At 46.4% G+C, this 23,540-nt stretch overlaps 2 protein-coding genes across 3 annotated transcripts in view; one reads left to right on the plus strand and one right to left on the minus strand.

Annotated features, from left to right (window-relative positions):
• LOC147701804 (myosin-10-like) overlaps nt 1-1,034 on the minus strand; it is a 633,212-nt gene extending 632,178 nt beyond the window's left edge. The window contains exon 1 of the mRNA XM_086930428.1: nt 887-1,034. The gene's annotated coding sequence lies outside the window, so the exon portion shown is untranslated. The remainder of the gene's footprint in view (nt 1-886) is intronic.
• MPV17L (MPV17 mitochondrial inner membrane protein like) overlaps nt 1-23,540 on the plus strand; it is a 268,705-nt gene that overhangs the window by 650 nt on the left and 244,515 nt on the right. The window contains exon 1 of one of the 2 annotated variants that reach the window (XM_086930430.1): nt 1,171-1,467. The exons of the other annotated variant lie outside the window; for it this stretch is intronic. The gene's annotated coding sequence lies outside the window, so the exon portion shown is untranslated. Of the gene's footprint in view, nt 1-1,170; nt 1,468-23,540 lie in introns of those variants that run through there. 2 annotated transcript variants of the gene reach the window in all.

Consider the following 23,540-nt stretch of genomic DNA (forward strand, 5'->3'; position numbering starts at 1 on the left):
AATCAGGAATCTGGGCCTCTGCCTCCTCTAGGTTTATTTTTTTTTTATTTTGTACATTTTTATAAAGCGCGGACATTACCCAAAGGTGTCAGCGCGTTGTACACTCGAGCCAGTTACGTTACAAGAGAACAGTGGAACACAATAAAATATTACAAAGAAAAACAGGAGACTACAAATGAAGGCATAGACACAAAATCCAACAAGGCACACAGGAGTGGGGAATGTACAGGGAAAAAAAATACAAATTTTCCATGAGGAGTGAACTTCCAAGAGGGGCCTGAGCATGAAAGTAGGTACTGTGCCCTCACGAATCTCAGGTGCCCACCGCCCTATGCTGCAGCCATACATGCAGAGTTCTGTTAAAACCAGTTTCAGAATGCTGCAGCCCACACCCTTCCAGATGTGCAACCCAGGGTTATTTCTGAAATACATACACACTGCCACTCAGATCAGGCATCCATTTTGCTGCTGAAATGCGCGTGAAATAAAAACTTGACATTTCTGCATATATCGCGGCCACCAATGTAATGTGACAGGTGTGGTGTGAACTGTGCAGAGGCCGCTGCAGGTGCCAGCAGCAGGGTGGGCGGAGGCCTGATGGGTGTGTGTGTGTGCTAGTGCCTAGTGACGGTGTGCATGAGAGGAGGCCCGGCAGCTGCAGAGGTGGGACTGTGCCCTGCGCACTCACTGCGGCGGAGAGGTCGGTGTGCCGGGGCCCATCTTCCTGCACAGGACAGCCCACGGCGGCCGGAGCAGAATGCGGAGTCAGGGAAAGGTAGCGTGACAGAGGGGGGCGGGCGGAGACGTGGACATGACATGCTCGTGGAACAGGTCGAGAGGCTCGAGGGCAGCAGGCTGCGCTTGTCGTGGTGCAAACCCTACTTACCAGAGCGGTCCAATCCCGGTGTCTGCAGCCGGCGGCGTGGAGCGGGCACCCGGCGGGCGCGCAGGCTGGCTGCACAGTCATTCAGTGCGGAGTCGGCATCACTGCACTTGTCGCTGGATCCCGCCCACCGACAGGGGGCGGGGCGTGCAGCAGCTAAATACAGGGCCACGGGCACGTGAAGCCTCCGGTGTCTCACCGCGAATGAGCAAAGCTACCGAACGGTCCTCGGCCAATCCTAGAACACGGTACAGTGCCCAGTGCCCCAGAGTCAATAAACAACCGTTGATAGCCGCAGCCGCCAATCCCGGGGCACTGCGATGTGTGGGAGTGCCATACACAGCCAATCTTGGAATGACAGGAGTTCCCGCAGCCAATCCAATAGCAAGAGCTGTCCCAGCCCACCTTGGCCACTGTGCTGTGCCCACCTGAGAGGCTGTCCCCTGCTTGTCATCCGCATCCCCGGGCTGCTATGGGACATTGGGACAACATATTTAAAAGAGCAATAACGGTGAGCGACAACGGGAATTCCGTCCCAGAGTAACGGTCTAACCAGTAACATTCGGATGCTCCCTCTAACAGAGGCACCAATGAAGGTGAGGTGGCCCTATGATTTTATTCACGAATACTGTAAATTCCTGTTTTGGAGAGATCGACGGGCAGTCTGTCATCACGGTTTCCAATCACGATAAGAGTTCAGACTGTTTATTTATTTATTTATAAAAACATTTATAGAGCGCGAACGACGGCCCTTAGGCATCTCGGCGCTGAAGTTACTGCATTGTTTTGGGCCTCAAAGAGCAAAAGTTCATTGGTTGAAAAGCCAAGTTTTTAGTTGCTTGCGGAACATCCAGAGGGAAGGGCTGGTTCTAATCGATTCTGGTAAAGTATTCCACAGTTTAGGTGCGGCTACCATAAATCTTCTGTCCCCCCATGAGACAGATTTGGTACGGGGTACCACTAAATCATGCTGATAGGATGATCGTAGCGTTCTTGGAGGGCGGTAAGGGATAAGGTTTTGGACAAAGAAGGCGGGTCCAGCATTTTTCAGAGCCTTGTAAACCAGGCAGAGGGATTTAAACATGATTCTTTTCCTCACTGGCAGCCAGTGCAGCTGTCTTATAGTGAGTGCGGCCGAATGGTGTTTAGGAATGCGCCCTAAGAGCCTGGCGGCAGCGTTCTGAATGGCCTGCATTTTCCAAAGAACTCTCTCCTGGGCACCTAGAAACAGAGCGTTGCAATAATCTAGGGTCGACAGGACAAGGGAACTCACCAGTGTTTTGCCGGCACTCTCAGGTAGGAAAGGCAAGATTTTTCTAATAAGCCGCAGTTAATGGAAGGCTGAGGAAGCAATTTGATTGGCATGTGGCATGAAGTTTAGATGGTCGTCAAAAATGACTCCCAATTTCCTCACTTTGTTGGTTGGGTCCGGAGGTTGGCCCATCGACGATGGCCACCAGGTGGGGGACCATTGCGGGGATAGAGTGCCAAAAATTACCACCTCTGACTTATCAGAGTTAAGTTTGAGGCAATTTTGAGCCATCCAGCTTCCGATGGCCAACATGCCATGATTGAAGGTATTAGCTTTTTTGGGACCGTCATTTTTGACTGCTAGGACCAGTTGCGTGTCATCTGCATAGGACGTGAGGCTCATCCCGTATGCCCTGATGATATTGGCAAGGTCCGACACATAGATGTTAAATAGTGTCGGACTTAGGGATGAGCCTTGGGGAACTCCACATGGCAGAGACAGGGGAGAGGATTTAAAAGGTCCGACAGTAACAACCTGGGATCTATTGGCCAGGAAGGAGGCAAGGAGACTCCTAGCCTTGCCTTGGATGCCAATACTCTCGACACGGTCGACCAAGGTGGTATGGTCGACCGTGTCAAAGGCGGCCGATAGGTCCAGCAGGATGAGAACAGCTGTACCCCCGGCATCCCGGATAGATCTTATATCATCTGCCGCTTTAATTAGAGCGGTCTCTGTGCCGTGGAATTGACGGAACCCGAATTGAGATTCGTCCAAGAGTTTATGTTCCTCAATAAAGGACGAAAGTTGGAAGTTCATTATTTTCTCCACTATTTTGGCCATCAGGGGGAGACTGGCGATAGGACGGTAGTTTTTCAGCTCATCCTTATCGAGGGTGGGTTTCTTTAGGAGAGGTTTTATTAAGGTCTTTTTCAGTGTCTCTGGTAAGATGCCTGTGCCGAACACTGTTAATGTGCCTGAGCATGTTAGTGTAGGTCTCATATTTGTATGTCACATATTCAGTCCTTTAAATAGAAATTTAGAAGTGCCCGTACTCCCTACAATACCTGTTTGCCCCTGAGAAGTGCCGGCACTCTCCCATGGAAGTATTACATTAGTGCTAAGAAGCGATGGTATTCTCTCTTCTGAAAATAAAGAAGTGCAGGTACTCGGTACTGAACAGTTCCTGCCCATTTAACGCACCGTATATATGTGTGTTTTATGTAAGATAGCTCAGTGCTTTTGTAGTGAAGACTCCTGTGTTTTCTGCAGGTAGCTAGTTACAATCCCGCCTGCCCAGTTCCATAGGCACCTGATACAGACAACTCCGTATGAACTGCAAGTCATATTTTTGAAGTTCACAAGTTTTAGCTCAACCTGTATTCTAATGTTGATAAAGCAGACTCCAAAGGGTAGTTTTAAGTGCTGAATACATGTATGCATTAAGGGCTATATACATGATTATTATCAGTACACTTACACATATAAAAAAGCCAAATCTGTTATTTTTAACAAAATACACACATATCTGCATAACTTATATATATACCCAGAGCACGAGAATGTCCACAACTCTTTACAAACCCTCTCTCTCTCTTAGCAGCCGTTGAAGTATACTGCAGGGGCTTGCTTTGTTTCTCTCGATGGGCTGCTGGATGTGGTAGTAAAGACTGATTTTCGAGCTTTTTACATCAAACTGTTATCCAGCTAGGCACCATGTATACAAAAGGTATTTGACTTAGGGCTGGGCTGCTTCATTCTCTCAGAGGTTTGTAGCAGGGTGATAGAGATGTAGCATGTCGGTAGGAAACAGAATGAGACAGAGCCGAATAGTAGAGATGGCGATACAGGGAAGAAGATGACTTCTGTTTTGAAGGACTTAGGTGCATGGGATTCAATCGCTATCGAGTTTTACATGCCTTTAAGGCAACCATTGGTCCAAGACTGGAGGTAGGAGGAGAAAGAAAGGAAACAGAATCACATTTTGGTTTCAGAGTGAAGATGATGCGAGAAGTCGAAAGACTAGATGTCATTGAGAGAGCTGGTGTAATGAGAAGGGCAGGGGACCCAGGTCAGAGCCTTGGGGGAACGTCTACAGTTGAGGGTGGAAGTAGGAAGCATGATGTTCACGATAATATTGAAATGGGGCCTTCTGCTTAGTGTAAGGCGAACTAGCAGAGTGAGGATCCCACAGACCCTGCAACAATCAGAGAGGAGAGAAAAGATAACATCACAGGATTGTCCATTGTTTCAAAAACCGCAGAGAGGTCTCGAATGACTATACAGTGTGCAAAGGTAATAAAGTTCGGAGTTAGCTCCACCTCGTTGGCAGTGAGGTGCTGGGTTAAACTGGCGCTGAGATGAGCGATATACAGTTTGGCTTTTAAAGATGAATCATTCTAGGATTTGTAAGAAAAAAGGGATCAGGGTTGACGGGGCAAATTTCTGCATATGGCAAGGGATCGGCTTGCAGACTTAAATGAGGCTGGGTAGTAGCTAGTGATCGAGGAGTCGTTTGAAGAGTTTACTGAAGCAGAACAGAACTTGGCATAATAGGTGCAATAGTCAGAGGGCTGAAATGTAAACAGTGTGCCCCATGGGTTTGCGGCCTTGACATTGGGAATGGGCTCTGCGGAGGTCGGTAGGGGATAAGGAGGGCTGGTTTTAGGCAGAGTTGAGAGTAAGAGTGCAAGATGGAGGCAATTTAGATGAAACCAAGGCCTTGTCTGATGTTGGCATAAATGAGAAGACAACCTTAAGAATAGAAGAGTAGAATTCCCCTAGTCATGTTTATTTCTTAATGAACAGGTATTTTTATAGCGTATAGTGCAGGTGTTCAGTCCACTTCAGGATGCTTCCAATTTTGGCAAACACAGGAATTGAGGTGCAGGCCAGTAAAAGTTTGCCCCGAGGTACATATTTTGATCAAGCATAGCTGTGTGATGATTAGAACGTCAGCCTTCACTTTTGAAGGCTACCACATTTGAAGGGGGTATACTATAACAGGAGGTAAGAACTCCAGCTAATTGTGGTTGTAGGGTACGCCATAATTGGAGAGTGAGACAACTAAGGCCTGAAATTTGTATTGTAACTGATGGAAACAGGTTAGGACAGATCTTACACCCTTCCTAGAAATGCACCTTGCCTGAGATGGAAGCCTCATATTGTAGTAGTGAAAATTGAAACACTTCTCACACTATGTTGGCTATGTGAACCCTAAGAAGTGAAACCCTTCCCCGAATTCCAATTACTTCAGCAGTGTTTGTCTCCAAACAGAGGCTTTCAAAGCCTAGTGTGAGGCAGATTAAGACAGTAGAATAATGAAAGATATCTGAAAAATGCAGTACAAGTCATGGCAGCAGTCATATTGATACTATCCCAACAGTCCAATGACAATCGATTAATGCAGTAGTTGAGTGTTGAAATAAATGTTAGAGGTGGTGAATTCGGGAGAGACAGCAGCTCAAAAACAAGAAAACGTGCATTCAGCAAGAATTGTCAAAACAGTTAACCTTAACCAACAACATTGTGATTTCGTGAATCTTAAATCAAGTTGAGTGCTTCGGATTAACGGTCCCCGCTGGGAGTGCTGGAAAAAAATATGACTGGAGATAACACTACTCACCATCGAAAGCTATGTTGTTGGAAAAGGGAAGCAAAGTTCAGTGCGAACGCATCTAACAACAGGATCAGGGAAAAAGAAGAACTACAAACTGTTCCTGAAGTCTCCCAGGAAGATTGCAGTTTAGAAGCTCAATAGCCAGCGCTATTTAATAACTTCACTGTGAGCACATATTTGCAGCACATCTGCATGCAAAATAGTTCTCTTTAGTGCCAGCTACTACTTTGGCAAAGTGCACTTTTTGAGATATTTTTGCTTTTAGATAGTTTTTTTTGTTTACAGTGACAAGGGCCTGGCATCTTCCACAACAGTAACGTTTTACAAAACATACTTGACAAAACAAGCAGTGACATAGCCAGAACAAGTATGACAGCTAACGCCAGACCTGTTGTCTTTGGAAATGTTTGTTTTTCATTCGGAACGAGTACTAACTTATTCCTAGATGTAGGGTCCCATCTTGGCTCGATGAATTATTTTTGCTCATACAGCTATGCATCTTTTAATATCAGCACATCCTCATAATACCTCTCCTCCATGAGGATTTCAATGGAAGCACAACTACATCCCCTAGTGGAGTACCAAGAAGAGTTAAAGCGTGAGTAGGGAGGTCAGCCTACCTTTCCAATACCCGTATAAGAACATATTACTCCAGGAAAAAATGCATTCATAGCATTATATATGTACATGTATGTACTGAGTCAGTTTTACACTGCATGCTATAGCGTCCAATGCTTGTTTTGTATTGTGGCCTAGTTTTATATAGCATGGGCTAGTTTCGGGGGAGCACTGCACTTTATAAAGAATTGATCATGTCTGTACAAAAGCGTCAAGAGTGGGCATAGAAAGCAAATTAATTAACATGAAAATGAATTAATCTAGTAGTTGAATGTGCAATGATAAAAGTACAATTTTAATGCAGAAGAAAATACACATATGAAATGTGCTGATTTACCAAAGGCAGTCATAGAAACCACTTAGGCCATAGAAAAGCTATGAAGCAATGTTACTTTAACTAGAAGCAAATGTAATATTGCTGAAATGTGCAGAGCGTGAATCAGAAGCTTGACCTTACAATGACATGATTAGAAATGTTGTCATAACTGCAGAATTATCCAGCTTATCAAATGCATTATCTTATAAGCAACATTTTAATTATTAAATGTCATGAACTTCTTGCTTTCTCATGTTACATCTAATGTATGAATACCATACGTTGTGCATTTTAAACAATGATGCTTGATTTGTAGTTAAAGGAATGCATTTCCTAACAGTGATTTTGCCTTTTAGTTAATAGTTCATCGTTCTTGCAGGGAAACAAATTTAGTTTTTAAATTTGAGATGTTGAAATTGCTCCTTGTCTCTGAATACAACATTCCAAGATCCATCAGGAGGAAGCAGAAGAGTCTAGCGCGGAAAACTGTGCTTAACTCTGTACATTGTGTTAATTTGTAATAATACTAAATTTAAAAGCATATTTACACCTAGCAGAAAAGAGTACGAGTTGCAATGTAACTTATAACCTGTTGTTGTATTATATGGTACTGAAACAATTGCTTATCATCATTTGCTCTACTCGAAAACTTATAAATTGTAAATTGAAACTAGAAAAATATATTTGATCGCTTTCGTTGTGTGCTGGGCTGAGGCATTATGGCTACTTGGTAACTGCCCTATAATTATAGATCCTCAGAATCTTGCAGCTTTGGTTGAACACTGGGCACCCTCATCCTTTGGCAGAGTATTAATCCACACACCTAGGTGGGTGCGGAGGTTCTGATCCCTGCATCCCAGTGATTTCTAGACACCAAAGCACGTTTATAATAACCTCCAGGGGGAGAATGGTTCGGGAAGACCCGCCCTCTTCCTGGTCTGTAGTTTGACAGATACCACAGCCTATGGAAGCTTGAGAGCTTTGTAGCGTCCGACGTGACGTGTACGGGAAGCCGAAGCCCTGAATGCCCTGCATTGTGCCCTGGCTAGACACATTAACCGGCTGAAGGTGAGATCATAATGCCCCCTTTGTGTGCTATAATCGGGAGGGAGTAGAGATGGAGAGCTGCAGCAATCTAGACATGGCGTGTACATCTCCAGCACGGTCCTATTTGCATTCCCATGTGTTTGCGGACTTCAGGCGAATGTAGCATGCACATGAAAAAAAAAATGGAATTCTACCTCGGGGGTCTTGAGCAAGAGTATTTTTTCATAAGTCCGCACGCACGTTGCTCCGAGTGTCGGTATTTCTGTTGCAGAATAGCATTTCAAAAGAGTTGGTCACGGGTTCCCAAGTATATATAATAATCGTTCATTGTTTTCAGGCAAGGTTTGCCGTGACGTGCCCCACTTACCGGTTACAGTTTCTAATACGTCAGGGTCGCCTTGGTGTCTCTACCTCCCAACATCGATAACACATGACCACCATTGTGTAGTGTAAAAATAGTAGTTTTTATTTATTTATTTATGCGTTTTTATATAGCGCGGACTTTACCCGAAGGCGTCAAAGCGCTTCACAAAAGGAACAGAAAATTACAAGTGAACAAATTACAAAAGCAGACGTTAAGTTACATGAGGTAAAAGTGACAATTGTGAGCAAACAAAATACATGAGGTAGCAAACAGTGCAATACAGGAGGAAAGAGGGGGAAGTAACTGGCTGTCTCCCTTGTGGAAGAGGTACTTTATATCCATTGAAAAGGAAGTAATACATCTGGTGTCATCTTTTATTCCCATCGCTGTAATTTTAGGTTTTCAAACTAAATTGATAAAATAGTTAGTTACTCTTAATCAAGTTGTGTGTCGCCGGACGTGTTGTTTCTGCAGCATACATAGCCTCTATGAGCTGCTCTGAGCCAGAGCAGTCGGGGTACCACGCGGGTGGACGGCGTCCCCCCACTTATTTTTACAGGGCGGATGCTGTCCCCCCCTGCTCAAAAACTGGACTTCGTAATATGGCGACGTTACTTGTCCGCACGGCCGCCTCAAACTTTTAAAGATTTTTTTGGCCATAGCAGTCGTCACGGGATTGACTTGATTGGCGCTTGGCAGGTGCCCTCCTTGTATACAAAATGTCCCAGGCTGGCAGCAGAAGACGCTCCTGTTTCCGAGGAGTCACAGAGTTTGGGCTGTAATGCACGCACAGAATGCCGACAACTGAGCGCCTGTGTCATCTGGATGAGGGCTTCCAGCGCCGCGTCTTATAGAGATGCATAGACCGGCTGTGAGGAGTGTGAGGGTTGCGAGCCTCGAGTCACACTAAATAGATGCCTAAAAACTCACAAAACACACAAGATGATGGACGGAATGTTGCACAATGGCAAAACATTCACCCCCAGTCACAGATCTGGGTTTAATCCATCGTTATTTTGCTCATCAAGCCACCCCAGTTCAGACATGGCCATATGCAAATCAGTCTTGACCCTGTGCCTCATGGGAACAGTCCAGCCCGAACTGCCAAGCCATATCTTCTCTGGACCGGAATCAAGCATCCTAGGCCCGGTTTCTGGCTATCAGCCGTCTTCAGCCAGGATAGCTTGACTCCAGTGGCTTAGTGAGCACGGGACCCACAACTGGGCATACCCTTCCCACATAGGGTAAACAGCAAAACACACATGAACGGAATGTTGCCCAATTGCAAAACATTCACCCCCAGTCACAGATCTGGGTTTAATCCATCGTTACTTTGCTCACCAAGCCACCCCTGTTCAGACATGGCCATATGCAAATCATTCTTGACCCTGTGCCTCATGGGAACAGTCCAGCCCGAACTGCCAAGCCATGTCTTCCCTGCACCGGAATGAAGAATCCTAGGACCGGTTTCTGGCTATCAGCCATCTTCAGCCAGGATAGCTTGACTGCAGTGGCTTAGTGAGCACTGGGCCCACGTCTGGTCATACCCTTCCCACATAGGGTAAACAGCAAAACACACAAGATGATGGACGGAATGTTGAACAATGGCAAAACATTCACCCCTAGTCACAGATCTGGGTTTAATCCATCGTTATTTTGCTCACGAGCCACGTGACAGACGTGAGTCCCTTGCTCACTTTGCCACTGGATTCAAGCAAGCCTGGCTGAAGACAGCTGCAATGCCAGAAACCGGTCCTAGGAAGCTTGTTTCCGGTTCAGGGAAGGCATGGCTTGGCAGTTCGGGCTGGACTGCTCCCTTAAGGCACAGGGTCAGACTGATTTGCATATGGCCATGTCTGAACTGGGGTGGCAGAGTGGGCTAAAAAACGGTGATGGATTAAACCCAGATCTGTTGACTGGGTGTGAGTATTTGATTGGTTCAGATGCTCCGTCCATCACCACCCCCTTTTGTACCGCTTTGTTCGCCATAAGTTGACAGGGTATGCTCAGACGGTAGTCCCTTGCTCACTTTGCCACTGGATTCAAGCAAGCCTGGCGGAAGTCGGCTGCAATGCCAGAAACCGGTCCTAGGAAGCTTGTTTCCGGTCCAGGGAAGGCATGGCTTGGCAGTTCGGGCTGGACTGTTCTCGTGAGGCACAGGGTCAGACTGATTTGCATATGGCCATGGCTGAACTGGGGTGGCAGAATGGGCTTAAGAACGGTGATGGATTAAACCCTCATCTGTTGACTGGGTGTGAGTGTTTGATTGGTTCAGGTGCTCCGTCCATCACCACCGCCTTTTGTACTGCTTTGTTCGCCATATGTTGGCAGGGTATGCTCAGACGTGAGTCCCTTGCTCACTTTGCCACTGGATTCAAGCAAGCCTGGCTGAAGATGGCTGCAATTCCAGAAACCGGTCCTAGGAAGCTTGTTTCCGGTCCAGGGAAGGCATGGCTTGGCAGTTCGGGCTGGACTGTTCCCATGAGGTACAGGGTCAGAATGATTTGCATATGGCCATGTCTGAACTGGGGTGGCAGAGTGGGCTAAAGAATGATAATGGTTTAAACCCAGATCTGTTGACTGGGTGTGAGTGTTTGATTGGTTCAGATGGTCCGTCCATCACCACCCCCTTTTGTACCGCTTTGTTCTCCATAAGTTGGCAGGGCATGCTCAGACGTGAGTCCCTTGCTCACTTTGCCACTGGATTCAAGCAAGCCTGCCTGAAGACGGCTGCAATGCCAATAACCGGTCCTAGGAAGCTTGTTTCCGGTCCAGGGAAGGCATGGCTTGGCAGTTCGGGCTGGACTGTTCCCATGAGGCACAGGTTCAGACTGATTTGCATATGGCCATGTCTGAACTGGAGTGGCAGAGTGGGCTAAAGAACAGTGATGGATTAAACCCAGATCTGCTGACTGGGTGTGAGTGTTTGATTGGTTCAGATGCTCCGTCCATCACCACCCCCTTTTGTACCACTTTGAAAAACACACAACATGCCACGCGAGACACTGACTGGGCCGGGAAATACAACACCCCTCATCCTACTGTATTGGTATTACCAATCAATGCATATTTGAGTTGCAACAATGACAGTAAATAACCCACGGTTCTGTGTCAGGGATACAAACCCAGTTTACATTTCACGTTTCATTTCTCGTGGTCCCTCGGCAAGTTTTTGCGTTTTTTTCAAGTTGTTTTATTTCTGGAGTTTATTTCATTCAGCGTATGACTCTGTTGTAGTGTTTACTATGAACAGGTAGGAGCTATATCAGGTCGTGGGTGTGTTTATGATGTCTCACAATGGAGAATGTTGAAGTTATAGGGGATGGCAGTGCGAGGTTCTCACAGCGCCAGTCAGTGCATTATCAATGTGTGCAGGATGCATGCACAGACATCCAAACCCAGGCCTTAGAGGCAGAGGGCTCAGAGTGATACTTGCATTTGCGCTCCCAGTAATACTGGGGACATATAAGATATGCAAATGAAGGCTTTCAGAAAGATGTGGAGAGAAAAAAGGGTATGAAATGTCTAACAGAGTGTGACACTTCAGAATCAAGTGGTTTGAAGGGAAGAGGTGTCAGAGACTCTCAAAAGATTACGACCTGTTCTGCAGACCTTAGTAAAGTTGATTTCAGTCTCATAATATTTTGAATTGAAACTTTTTCAATTCTAATTATGCACAACAAAATAACTTTTTTCATACTTCTGATACAGTTTATAATCGTTGAAAAAGTGAAAGGGTCTAAATTGTTTATGGTATGTGTTTGTTGTTTGTTGTGTGCCATGCAGGGCCGGCTTAAGGGAAGTACAACTGGTGCGGCCGCACCGGGCGCTGACCTAGGGAGAGGGCACTGACCGGGTGGGAGGGGGTGCTGTGTTTAGCAATAACATATGAGAGAGATTAGAGTTTTGTCTAGTGCCGATTCTGACTCGCCATAAAGTAGTACAGAGGCTTAGTATGCCTGCTGCAAATGACACGTACTGTGCAGATCATACATCTGTATTTTATGTGGATAGTTGAATGGATTACTGTCAGGGCCCGAGTTGGGGTACCACGTGGTGGACAGCGTCTCCCCACTTATTTTACAGCTTCAGTTGTGAAATCTTGCAATACGTACAAATGATAGATCTGCTGCACATGTAATGTCGCTTCCTGTTGTTATGTCACTTCCTGCTGTGATGTCACTTCCTGTGATGACACCACCTAACTTGGAGAGTCCCCCCACTTCTTTTTTTAGGACTTGTGCCCTGCTCTGATCACAGCAGAGCCTTGAGAGTAGATGTAGAGTTCAAGTTCTAGCCATTCTTATCAGGTGTGAGTGACATTTAGCATGCTGTGAGTGAGAGCTTCCTTTCCCCCTATAGGGCTGAAAGTGAAGTTGCCTCTCCTTTCTGCATCTCCAGAATTAGTAATGAATATGGTCCTCTCGTCTGGGATCTGAGTCCTATGTTCTCAGACTGGACTTTGATGAACCAAGTTGTGTTCTGAAAACCCTAATGAAATTGTTTCCCGTGGTTGAAAATTGAGTCTGTCGAGTGTTAGAACTGGAAGCAGAGTCTGGCCGCTGGATTGGACTTGGCCCTGAGAATAAAAGTGGAGTCACTTCCCTGTATAATTAAGTGAATCTGAATCAGTCTGGGTCTCCCTTTCCCAGCTCCCTGCCATACGAGGGCTGAAGCCAGAGAAGTGAATCGAGGAAATGGAATCTTTTTCAACAGCAGCACACGAGCCGCCTCCAAAGCTCAGTGCCCCTAGTGGAAGGTGGCTAAAACAATTAATGTTACAAGGGCAATAGGTCACTAGCAATCGTTCTTAAGATTAGAGACTGGCATCGAAGCATGAGACCCATTTACTCAAAGGCGCTTGACCACTTATAGATGCCAGTGCAGGTTCATCTAACTAATATGATCTCCCAAATAACACTATCTAGGCTCTTCCCTCCTCTATCGCTCCTTCATCCTATTCATTCAAACTAACAGACTCACATGTCCACTGCTCAAATTAACAACTTAAATTTCCTTATACTTATATTTCCGGAGTAGTGCGCTATCCCTGAAAAGCACTTCAACGCTTCGTCAGGGGTAGTAAGCGCTATATAAATAAAGACAATTTTACAAGCCCTAGTCTTATAGTTTACCTGTGCTGTCTTATTATCACTCTACTTGTTCTCAGTAATAAAATTACTTAAATCGATTGGAGTCAAGCCGATTTATTGCTTGCAACACTACTGTAGTGTTGGGGGTTCTGTATTCCTTTGCTCGTGGCAACTGTCATTCGTACATTCCACATTCCGTGTTGGAATGCTGCCTGCCTTTGACAGTTTCTGCCTTGTAAGGCTGCCTTGTATGTGGTGGTGTATTCTTTGGAAATAAAGTACTTTCCTTTTTCTTACCGTGTGGTTGGTACTTTAAAGTTTTGGCAACGAGTTGACACACCACCCCGACGGACCCCTCTATATTTACGATTTTTATTTTCCTGGATTGACTTCATTCTGATTTGTGTTCCTCATCCGGATCCTGCTTGTTCAGCGCTGCTTTCAGCTGTGATATCCGCATCTTCCTGGTAATCTGCGACGCTGGATGGTGTATTTTCATTGTTTCTGCGGCTTTGAGTTGAATCTGTTATCAACGCCATTGTTCAGCTACGTCAGCAGAACATGTTCATCCGCAGTTGGTCCGAATGTCTGATGGCGTACTTGGTAATGTAGCAACCTTGTTACCGTCTCCTTGAGCGTACCTCGTCTTACGCTTAACGTCGTAACCTTGCTTACGACTAACGTTGTTTTGTGGTAAGCTTTACAGCCTTCCTTCGACGTTTCACGCCAGGTTTTAGTGACGTATCACGCTACGTGACGCCATTGTGTTTTTTTTTCTTTACTTTATGCCACTGCACAGCACTTGCTCACACGGAGATCGAATTTCGTCAAACTTCAATTAAAGCAAGTGCATCTTGCTGTTACCTTTTACTGACTTCAAGCACCTATCACGGTCAGTCGAAGTTTGTAATTGCGATTTTCTTAATTTCTTTAGATACATTTTGTTTCTATTTTTTTCTCATCCGTAATTTTTCCAGTTGGAACATATTTCCATTCATATTCTCTCTACTTCAATCTCCGTAAAGCGCTCCGACTGATTTTAGATTCATTATTTACCTGCAAATATTTTATATATGTGTGATGTATAAAGACATTTGTCTCATCATACGTTCTGGCACAAGAAGGAAGCTAGTTTTTTTTCTTTCTTTCAAGTTCTGCGTACTGCATTTTCTTTTCTTTTTTCTCTACAACTTGTGTACACAGAATTACGCACAAAATCCTCCTTAGTCATTCTGGCCTGCTGGTGGAGTTCTGTGTATAAAATGGGTGAAATGGAAACACCATTCTTCTTAAACAACATTGAGATATTAGATGACCAAGGAAACATTTCTCCTGAACAAAAGGTACTGAGGGTCTAAAAGCGTTCATTCAGATGTCAAAGGTAGTGATGGGGATTCTAATGTTTTTGATTGTGCCATTGCTGATATTGACAGGCATTTCTCTCCTAAAGTTTGTATTGGTATTACTAGATTCAAGTTCTTCCATAGGTTTCCTTATTTTCGTTTTTGGGTTTAAAAACCATGAAAGTCTCGGCAAATTGTATGTTTTTAAAAAAGGACCTTCTGTTTTAGGTTGGTTTGACCAAGGTGAACTTGGTGTTTTACTAGATCCTAACAGTCCTGAACCAGTAATGGTCCTTGCTGATAATGAGCTTCCTGGTAAAGACATGCTCAGGTGATTTCCCAATGTTTTTAGTGAAAAGATTGGTAAATTAACTGACTTTGAACACAAAATTATTCTAAAAAAGGATGCATGTCCCCAAAAATTAAAAGCCAGAAATATTCCCATCATTGTGAGGAAGGAAGTGGAGAAAGAACTGAATCAATTAGTTGCGGAAGACATTATTGAAAAAACTGGAATCGTCTGAGTGGGTATTTCCAGTTGTTATTGCCAGAAGCTCAAATGGCAATATTCGTTTATGTATTGATTTAAGATATGTTAATAACAACATCCTAGTTGACCAGTTTCTTTTACCACGTATTTCTGAGATGCTTTCTTTTGTCAAAGATGCAAAAACAAATCATCAATCGATCTGTCTGCAGCATATCACCAAATTGTTTTACATAATGACAGCAAAATGTCAACTGCCTTTATCACTCCTGTAGGCTATTATCAGCTCAAAAGGATGCCTTTGGACTCTCGTCTGCTGCTGCTGTTTTTCAGCGTCTTATGCATTCTTTATTTGGTCACCTGGATAATGTTAAATGTTTCCAGAATGACATCCTTTTGTACGGTAAAGACAGAGCTGAACCTTACTCAACAAGGTGTTAGAGATTTTAGATTCAAGAGGCCTTACTGTGAAATTTTCTAAATGCGAGTTTACTGAAAATTCTGTTACCTACTTAGGTCATGTCTTGTGCTCTGAAGGGGTTAAACCTAAACCCGGTTTAATAGAAGCTATTCTTTCTGCACCTGCTCCCAAAAGCAAGGATGATGTTCGATCTTTTCTTGGCCTCACTGAATTCTATGATAAGTATATAAAATATTTTTCATGTAGAGTGCTTCAAATCAGACTTCTTAAAAACAAGTCTACACTTTTGTGGTGTTCTGATTGTGAGAAAGAATTCAAAGATGTCAAATCTGCCATTGCTAAGGCTATTACTTTATCTGGTTTTGATCCCAATCTTTTGAGCATGCTTAATTCCAATGCTGGATCTAAAGGTTTGGGTGCCGTTTTCTCCCAGAAACAGATTGATGGCAGTGAGGCTATCATTGCCTATGCTTCCAGATCTCTCACTTCTGCTGAGGAGAAGTTTTCAGTTATTGAAAGGTAAACTCTAGCTGTTTTATGGGTTTCCACATTCCCCGTTGGAATGCTGCCTGCCTTTGACAGTTGCTGCCTGATTTTTCTCTTGTAAGGTTGTCCTGTATGTAGGTGGTGTCGTCATTGGAAATAAAGTACTTTCCTTTGACTTAATGTGTGGTTGGTACTTTGCAACTACCCTTCAATAAGGCCATCATCCTTGCAACCTAGCACCAGCTTCCTGAAACTGAATGATTAGTCTCCAGGGAAGAAAGCATCAGTCCCCTATGCCATAGCAATAGCATTGACAAGAACACAATCGTAGCACAGGGACACCACAAAGCCCTTGCACTAGACAGCAATAACCACACCAGAGCTCCCCGGCCAGTGCACCAGAGAACAACCCTGGCACAACAAGCAGTCGTCCTATCACAGTGAGCTGCCAGCTTGGCAAACAGGTCATCTCCATGGCACAGTGAACAGTGCTGAAACACTATACCAGGGTTCTTGCTCTCCGCAGCTGTTGTGCCAAAGGCATCCTCTTTCACGTTAAGGCTGATCCTCTAGTGTCAAAGAGCTGGTTACTTGGTTAATGAAAGCTTAGGCTCCTGTGGCCTGTGGACTTGTTCTGGCCATGTTCCTGGGGATGTTGGTGCCTGTTTGAGCAGCTCATTTGGCATAGTGAGCAACCCTCAACATATATGAGCAAATGCATCAGCATAACAAGCAGCCCTTTTAGGGCTGATGAATACAAAAGGCATAGATAGAAGTTTCATGTTCGATGGTCTCCCATAGCAGACAGTAAGATGAAGGAAAACTGGTGTATTTGTGCAGTGGCATAGCATGCTGAAGCAGCTCTCTAGCCCATTTAAGCAGCACTCTCTGTTAGGCTGAGCCATGTTATTAGCCATATCCATGATTGTTAGATCTGGGCTCTAGCATAAATGGCAGAACTGTGGGACATCTAAGTAGTGCTAAGATACAATTGAGAGCACCCCGCATATGATGTCCTCATCATGGCAGCCTACCTTTGCTATGGTTTGGTGAACTTTAGTGAAATGATGAATGTGGTGCAAGTTTCTGCCACGTCTCAAGAAGTTTAACCTGGTTTTCCAGTGTACTGAAATTGGGCTTAACGAAGAGGGCTCCTGTAAGTCACCCATGTGCTTTATAGTAAAAGATAGTATTCGGCTCGATGCAATGGCTGATACCTGTTCACCGTATGCAATTGTCTGATTTGAGGTAACGCAAGAATTGGACAACGCAAGATTTGCATAACACATCTCCTGATGTACATGCAAGTGATTGTACTGATATACCGGGCTATCTGATTGACAGGATTGCTTTTAAAATTTCATGATCATAGAAAACTAATTTGTTGAACGGAATGGTCAGCATGCATTCGATTTGTGTCACCAAGGAAAGTTGAATATCAAGGACATTGTCTTTGTGCTGATCATCAGGTACAGAGCTATCTATGGTGTAGTGGCACAGGACACAGAAATGTGAGGGGGCGGTGCCTCCATAATATGTTTTGTTTCCTACCCAGCCAGGTGTAAAGTACGCCTATTCTACTTGAATGTAAGTCCATGACATCATGTCTACATCACTGCCGACCATCAGGTTAGTATACATATCACAGGAACATGTTGAGAACACTTAGGATGTGTTAAAGAGTTTGTGCATGAAATAATATTGAACAGAAACGCAAAATCCCTTACGGATAGAGCAAGAAATGCATGTTTAAATGTAAGCGAATATAGCATAGTTTTTGGACTAAATGTGCAAGGACGATGTTATTGTACTTGTACATTTTGTATTGGTTTCTCCTGTGGTAGTAGCCCAAAAGAAAGTAGGAGGGATGTGTAAATATATAGATTTGAGGCCATTAAGCAGAAATAAGTACAGGCAATTATAGCCAGAATTCAACATGGCGAAATGTGTATTTTATCTTAGATTTAGGAGTGGCATACCATCAGATGGAATAGGCTCATCAGTCAATCTCTCTAATCAGTTTTTTTTAATCACACCAGATGCTGCATTTCAGTATCTATATTTGCTCTTTGGCCTTTCCTCGATAATTAATTAAGACAATATTTAAGAGCATTAAGGAGTCTACTGCCTATGCGGATGATATTTTAATCTTTACAAAAGCAGTTGCTGAACACGCCTTTCTCAGTAAAGTACTATGCATACTGACTGACAAGGGCAATACTTTGAAACGAGACATCTAAAGATTCCTTGCAGAAGTGCTTGTCTATCAAGGACAACCATATGGCGGTTAAAAGCCCAAGCTCATTAGTTGAAGTCAGTGCTGAAGCTCTGCTTCTAAAAGTCCAAGAACTCTCAACTTTTTATTTTGGTAGGTTTGTTATTGGGTTGTCTTTATTTAAGGTGCCACTAAGAGATCTGCTCAAAAGGGACCTCCTTTTCACTGTAACACTAATGAAAATCAAGCATTTGAAAAGATCTAAAATAATATTAATGATTCATTAATGGTGTGCTCGGCGCTGAGGCAGTTTTTTAAAAGCGTTTTAATTTTCCTTTTGACATTGCAACTTGCACAAGGCTTGACGGGATAGCGATTTAGGCTTCCCTTTTTAATTTTCCTGTGCCACGTTAGTTTGCTGGCCTACCTGCTGGATCTGACGCCGGGGCTGATCTCTTCCCTCCTTCCCGCCCTGGTCCGACGCGGTGACTAGCACCGTTGCGCGGAGGGCGAGGAAGGTCGAGACTGCTACTTCCGGTGAGCGGGGGGACCGGTTAGCGGTCTAGTGCTCCTGAGGCACTCGCTCTGGGGCATAAAAGGCGGATGTATTTTCGGCAGCGCAGCGGACGAGTGCAGCGGGCGCGACGAAGGCGCGCCGAAGTTGCGCCTAAGTTAAGCCCGTCTGCGCTCGTCCGCGGCCGGTCACGGCCTAGGGCCATTCCCTTCTCCCCTCCGATAGGACACATACGCTGGAGCAGAGTCGATCTGCTGTCTCTTCGCACTAGGTGTGCTAGCAACATGTGCCTGCACGGTATGAGTGCGGAAATGAATTCTGGTTGCACTTACTGCCAGTTCAGGTTTGACCTGTCTGAAAAGACAAAAAGAGAGTATTACAAGCTGACCTGTGGCTTGTTGAATGTCCGGTCGCTACGCAAGCACAGACTTGATATTTATGATGTCCTCAGGGAAAAACACTGGGACTTAGTTTTTCTTACGGAGACATGGCTGGACTGTGACTCCTCCCCTGAGGCCCTGGAAGCCATTCCGGAGGGATATTCCCTGGTAAGACAGGACAGACCCAAGGGCAGAGGTGGAGGAATAGCCATTGTTGCTAGGGAGGGCTTACGCTGCCTTTTGGAGCAGACTGTGGTCACTGATAGTGAGGCAGGCGCTTTCTCCATTCAAGTTAACGGAGGGTACACTGTGAAGGGCCTCTTGATATACAGGCCACCTGGCCCATCTGCCAGATTTGTAGACAGCCTGGTTGAAAGTGTTACAGAGGTAGCCTTACGCACGGATAGGTTCCTGGTGTTGGGTGATCTCAACCTACACTTGGACGATCCTGCTAATAAGGAGGCAGGGGACCTATGCAAAGAGCTAAGTGCGCTTCAGCTCGAGCTGATGGGTGAATCTCCTACCCATCAACGGGGCCATTTGTTGGACCCTATTTTTGCCAATTGGAAACAAGTGGAGGTCCTGACCCCCATACCTATCCCCTGGTCGGACCACCATCTGGTGCCCTTCTCGATTTCTATCCCTGGAGCTAGAGTGTCGGAAAAGGTAGCATTGCATCATCCGAGACGGAGATGGGCCAACTTTTCCCTTGCCAGGTTTAATGAGGCTCTCATGGTGGGGGATGGACCAGGGGGAGAGGATGTGGAAAAAGTCAACAATAACCTGGACCAGCGCATTTTAGCTGCCCTGGACCAAGTAGCCGCACTCGCCCAGATTAAAACAGAGGGACGTACACTGAAAACTGCTTCTTGGTTCACTGAAGAGGTGCGTAGGGCCAAGTCCGCGTGTAAACGTGCAGAAAGGCGGTGGAGAGTAGATTTCGCCACCCAAGCCAGAATGGATTATGTCTCAAGTAAGCGCAACTACCACAGACTAATCAGAAAGGCCAAAAAGGTCTACTATGACACCAGGATTGGAGAAGCTGAGAACTCCTCAAAGGAACTGTTTTTAATATACAAATCCCTTTCGGTGGGGAAGCCTGCAGCAGTCCCAGAGGAATTCTACACGGTGGACAATTGTAACCGAGTAGCGGAGTTTTTTGCCAATAAGGTCACAACCATCTATTCGGCTTTCCCCAGCCGGGCCATCACAGACCCCGAGATGGTAGAGGCACTCGAAGTAAGGGGAGTACAACGGGTGCTAACGACATTCGTAACTCCACCTACTGAAAAACTCATCCACATTTGTGGGTCAATTAAATCAGGTTCCCCTCGAGATCCCACTACACCCAGACGCCTGTTGGGTAGTTTGCATGTCTTAGAGCCATATATCCGTCATCTCTTGGATGTTTCGTTTGAGACTTGCACTGTCCCAGATGCCTGGAAACGAGCGGTAGTTCTTCCGCTCCAAAAAAAGCCCAATATCAGCTATGACAGATTAGAAAATCTTCGCCCTATTTCTCTCATGCCATACTTGGCAAAGATTGCTGAAAAAATTGTTAACCTTCAGCTGATGGGCTTTGTAGAAGAAGCTTCCCTGCTCCATGACTCTCAATTTGGCTTCCGTCCACGACATTCGACGGAGTCAGCATTGCTCATGGCAGTAGAGTCTATACGGCAGGGAGTGGATGAGGGTCAAACCATGGCCCTGATCCTCTTGGACCTAAGCGCAGCATTCGACACTGTAGCTCATTCCACCTTGCTACAGTGTCTGAATGACGGAGGGGTGTCAGGTCCTGCTCTTAAATGGATTCGGTCCTTCCTGTCAGGCCGATGCTTCCAAGTCCGCCAGGGAGATTGCTATTCCAGGGAGATTGAGTTGGGCCAGGGCGTACCGCAGGGTTCGTCCCTGAGTCCGACCCTGTTTAACCTTTATGTCTCCCCACTGGCGGCCATTGTTGAAAGCTATGGAGTATGTCTCGTGTCCTATGCAGACGACACGCAGCTGGTAATATCCCTCTCGCATGCACCTGGTCTTATGGCGGACAAGTTCAGAGCATGCATGCAAGAACTGGCAGCCTGGATGTCCGCCAACTGCCTGAAGCTTAATGGCAGTAAGACCGAGGTGCTCATGGTAGGGGGAGGTCCATCTGCTTGGTCGTCGGCCTGGTGGCCATCCTGCCTAGGGGAGGTACCTGTTCCTTGCCAGGAGGTAAGGAACTTGGGGGTATGGCTTGATGTTGATCTCGCTTTTGGCTCCCAGGTCAGCCGAGTGGTGGGGACATGCTTCGGAGTTTTAAAAACTCTGAGGAAGGTCTTGGATCTCCTGCCTATCACAGCTCGACGGACGCTGGTGCATGCGCTGGTCACCTCGCGCCTGGATTACAGTAATTTGTTGTATCTGGGGGGCCACGGGAAAGGTTCTCAATCGCCTCCAGGTACTGCAAAATGCTGCCGCTCGCCTTGTCTTGAGGCTTCCTAGAAGATCTTCCTCCAGGGCAGCGCTCCAGGCACTGCACTGGCTTCCGGTCAGGAGCAGGGTAGAATTCAAGGCTCTTGCCACATGCCATCGCATTCTGAGAGGCAAAGCCCCTGCCCCGTTACAGAATCTGGTTACCTGGTACGAGCGTACAAGGAGCTTGCGCTCCTCCAGTACAGGACTTCCCCCAGGGATTCCTAAAATTAAGAAAGCACGCATGGGGGGGCAGATCATTTAAATACCTGGCCGCGAAGAGGTGGAATGACCTGCCGCCAGAATTACGTCTGGAGCCTTCAGAATCCTTGTTTAGGCGGAAACTTAAGACTTATCTCTTCAGACGCTAGGCTACTGTGATGGCTGTTTAGACTGTTATCCTACTTACCATAGCGCGGGGACACGCCTTTGGGCGTAAACCAGGCGCTTTATAAAACTCCCTAATAATAATAATAATCAGTAAGACCTCTGACCTCGGTCTAGGTCCACTCTCTCCCCGCAGCTCCACCGTGCCGTCTCCTGCCCTCAAGACCCTGACCTCCTCCTTGGGAGGTTCAAGGCTGCTGCCCGCACCTGCTGCCAGCTCCACCCAAGAACCGGTCTGCCATCAGCCGCCACCGTAACTATTCATTTCATCCGCTCTCCACTTGTGTAATGTGCAATTTGTGTAATCTTTTACTATTATGCCACCTGTGTGCTTTAATTTATTTTTCCCCTCTGTTTTTTCTGGTGCCTGCCTCCACTCCACCGATGCTCCCACTGCGACCCCTACCCCTACCCCCCACCCCCAGCACCGCTCCTGCCTCTCGTACCGCCCCCCTAACCTACTTAATGGTGGCCGCTGCGCGGTCGTGCCGCTGGCACGCCGAAGGTGTACATAAGGTAAGCCCAACCGTGACCAGGGCCAGGAACCCTGCACCTCGTCTCACCCACCGCTACGGCACAGCTGCCCTCCACGCACTCAACCCTGGAAGACTCAGCGACCTCCAACACGACTCACGGACAGTTCTCCTACCTCCGCTGCCGCCAGACCTTCACCACCACCACCACCCCAACCTCCAACACTGCAGACACCAACACCGGCGACACCCTAATATGTATCCTCCTCAACTTGTGCTCCGTACACAAACACGCCATGGAGATCTGGAATCTGCTCGACTTTCTCTCGCCCGACTTCGCCTTCTTCATGGAGATCTGGACCAACGCCTCCTCTGCCCCAGACATCAACACCGCCATCCCGGACGGATACAAGATCTAGAGGAAGGACCGCCCCAACCAGCAGAGAGGGGCCTCGATATCGTCCACAAGAACACCCTTCGGCTCACCACTTCCAGTGAAACCTTCCCCGCTGCTGAACACCTGCATATCCAGATCCAGACCAGTCCTAACTCCACACTCCGGGGAACCCTCGTCTACAGACCCCCGGCCCCCAGACTCCCTTCGCCTCCACCATCACCGACCTCATCTCACTCCACGCCATCTCCACAATGAACTACAAACTCATCGGAGATCTGAACTTCCACCTCGACAACGCCAACGACCCCAACTCAGCTACCCTTTGTGACAACCTCACCAACATCGAACTCCAACAACTTGTCTCCACACCTACTCACAGAGCAGGACACGCCCTCGACCACATCTTCGCAGCAGGGGACAACGTTCACTTCAGCCACACAATGCAACCCCCATGGACTGAACACTACTACGTATATTTCACCGTCGACAAACCCAGGCCAGCCAGCTCAGCCCCACGCCCACCACGACGGAACTGGAGCAAGGTCCCCGAAAACCAACTTAACTCCCCCCTCACCCGAAACAAACACACTGTGGCATCCAACCCCAACATCGCAGCCAGAAAACTCCACAACTGGATCTCCAAATGCGCGGTCAAGCCCGCCCACTACGCAACCCCGACAAACGGAGCCCCCGCAAAGCCTCCAGGTTCACCACCGATCTCCAAGAAGCCAGACGCACCTGCAGATGCCTGGAGAAGAACTGGAGAAAAATCAAGACACCCGAAAACCACGCCACCT

The sequence above is a fragment of the Lissotriton vulgaris genome, chromosome 7 (genome assembly GCF_964263255.1).
Source record: "Lissotriton vulgaris chromosome 7, aLisVul1.2, whole genome shotgun sequence".
In the NCBI taxonomy this organism is placed as follows: Eukaryota; Metazoa; Chordata; class Amphibia; order Caudata; family Salamandridae; genus Lissotriton; species Lissotriton vulgaris.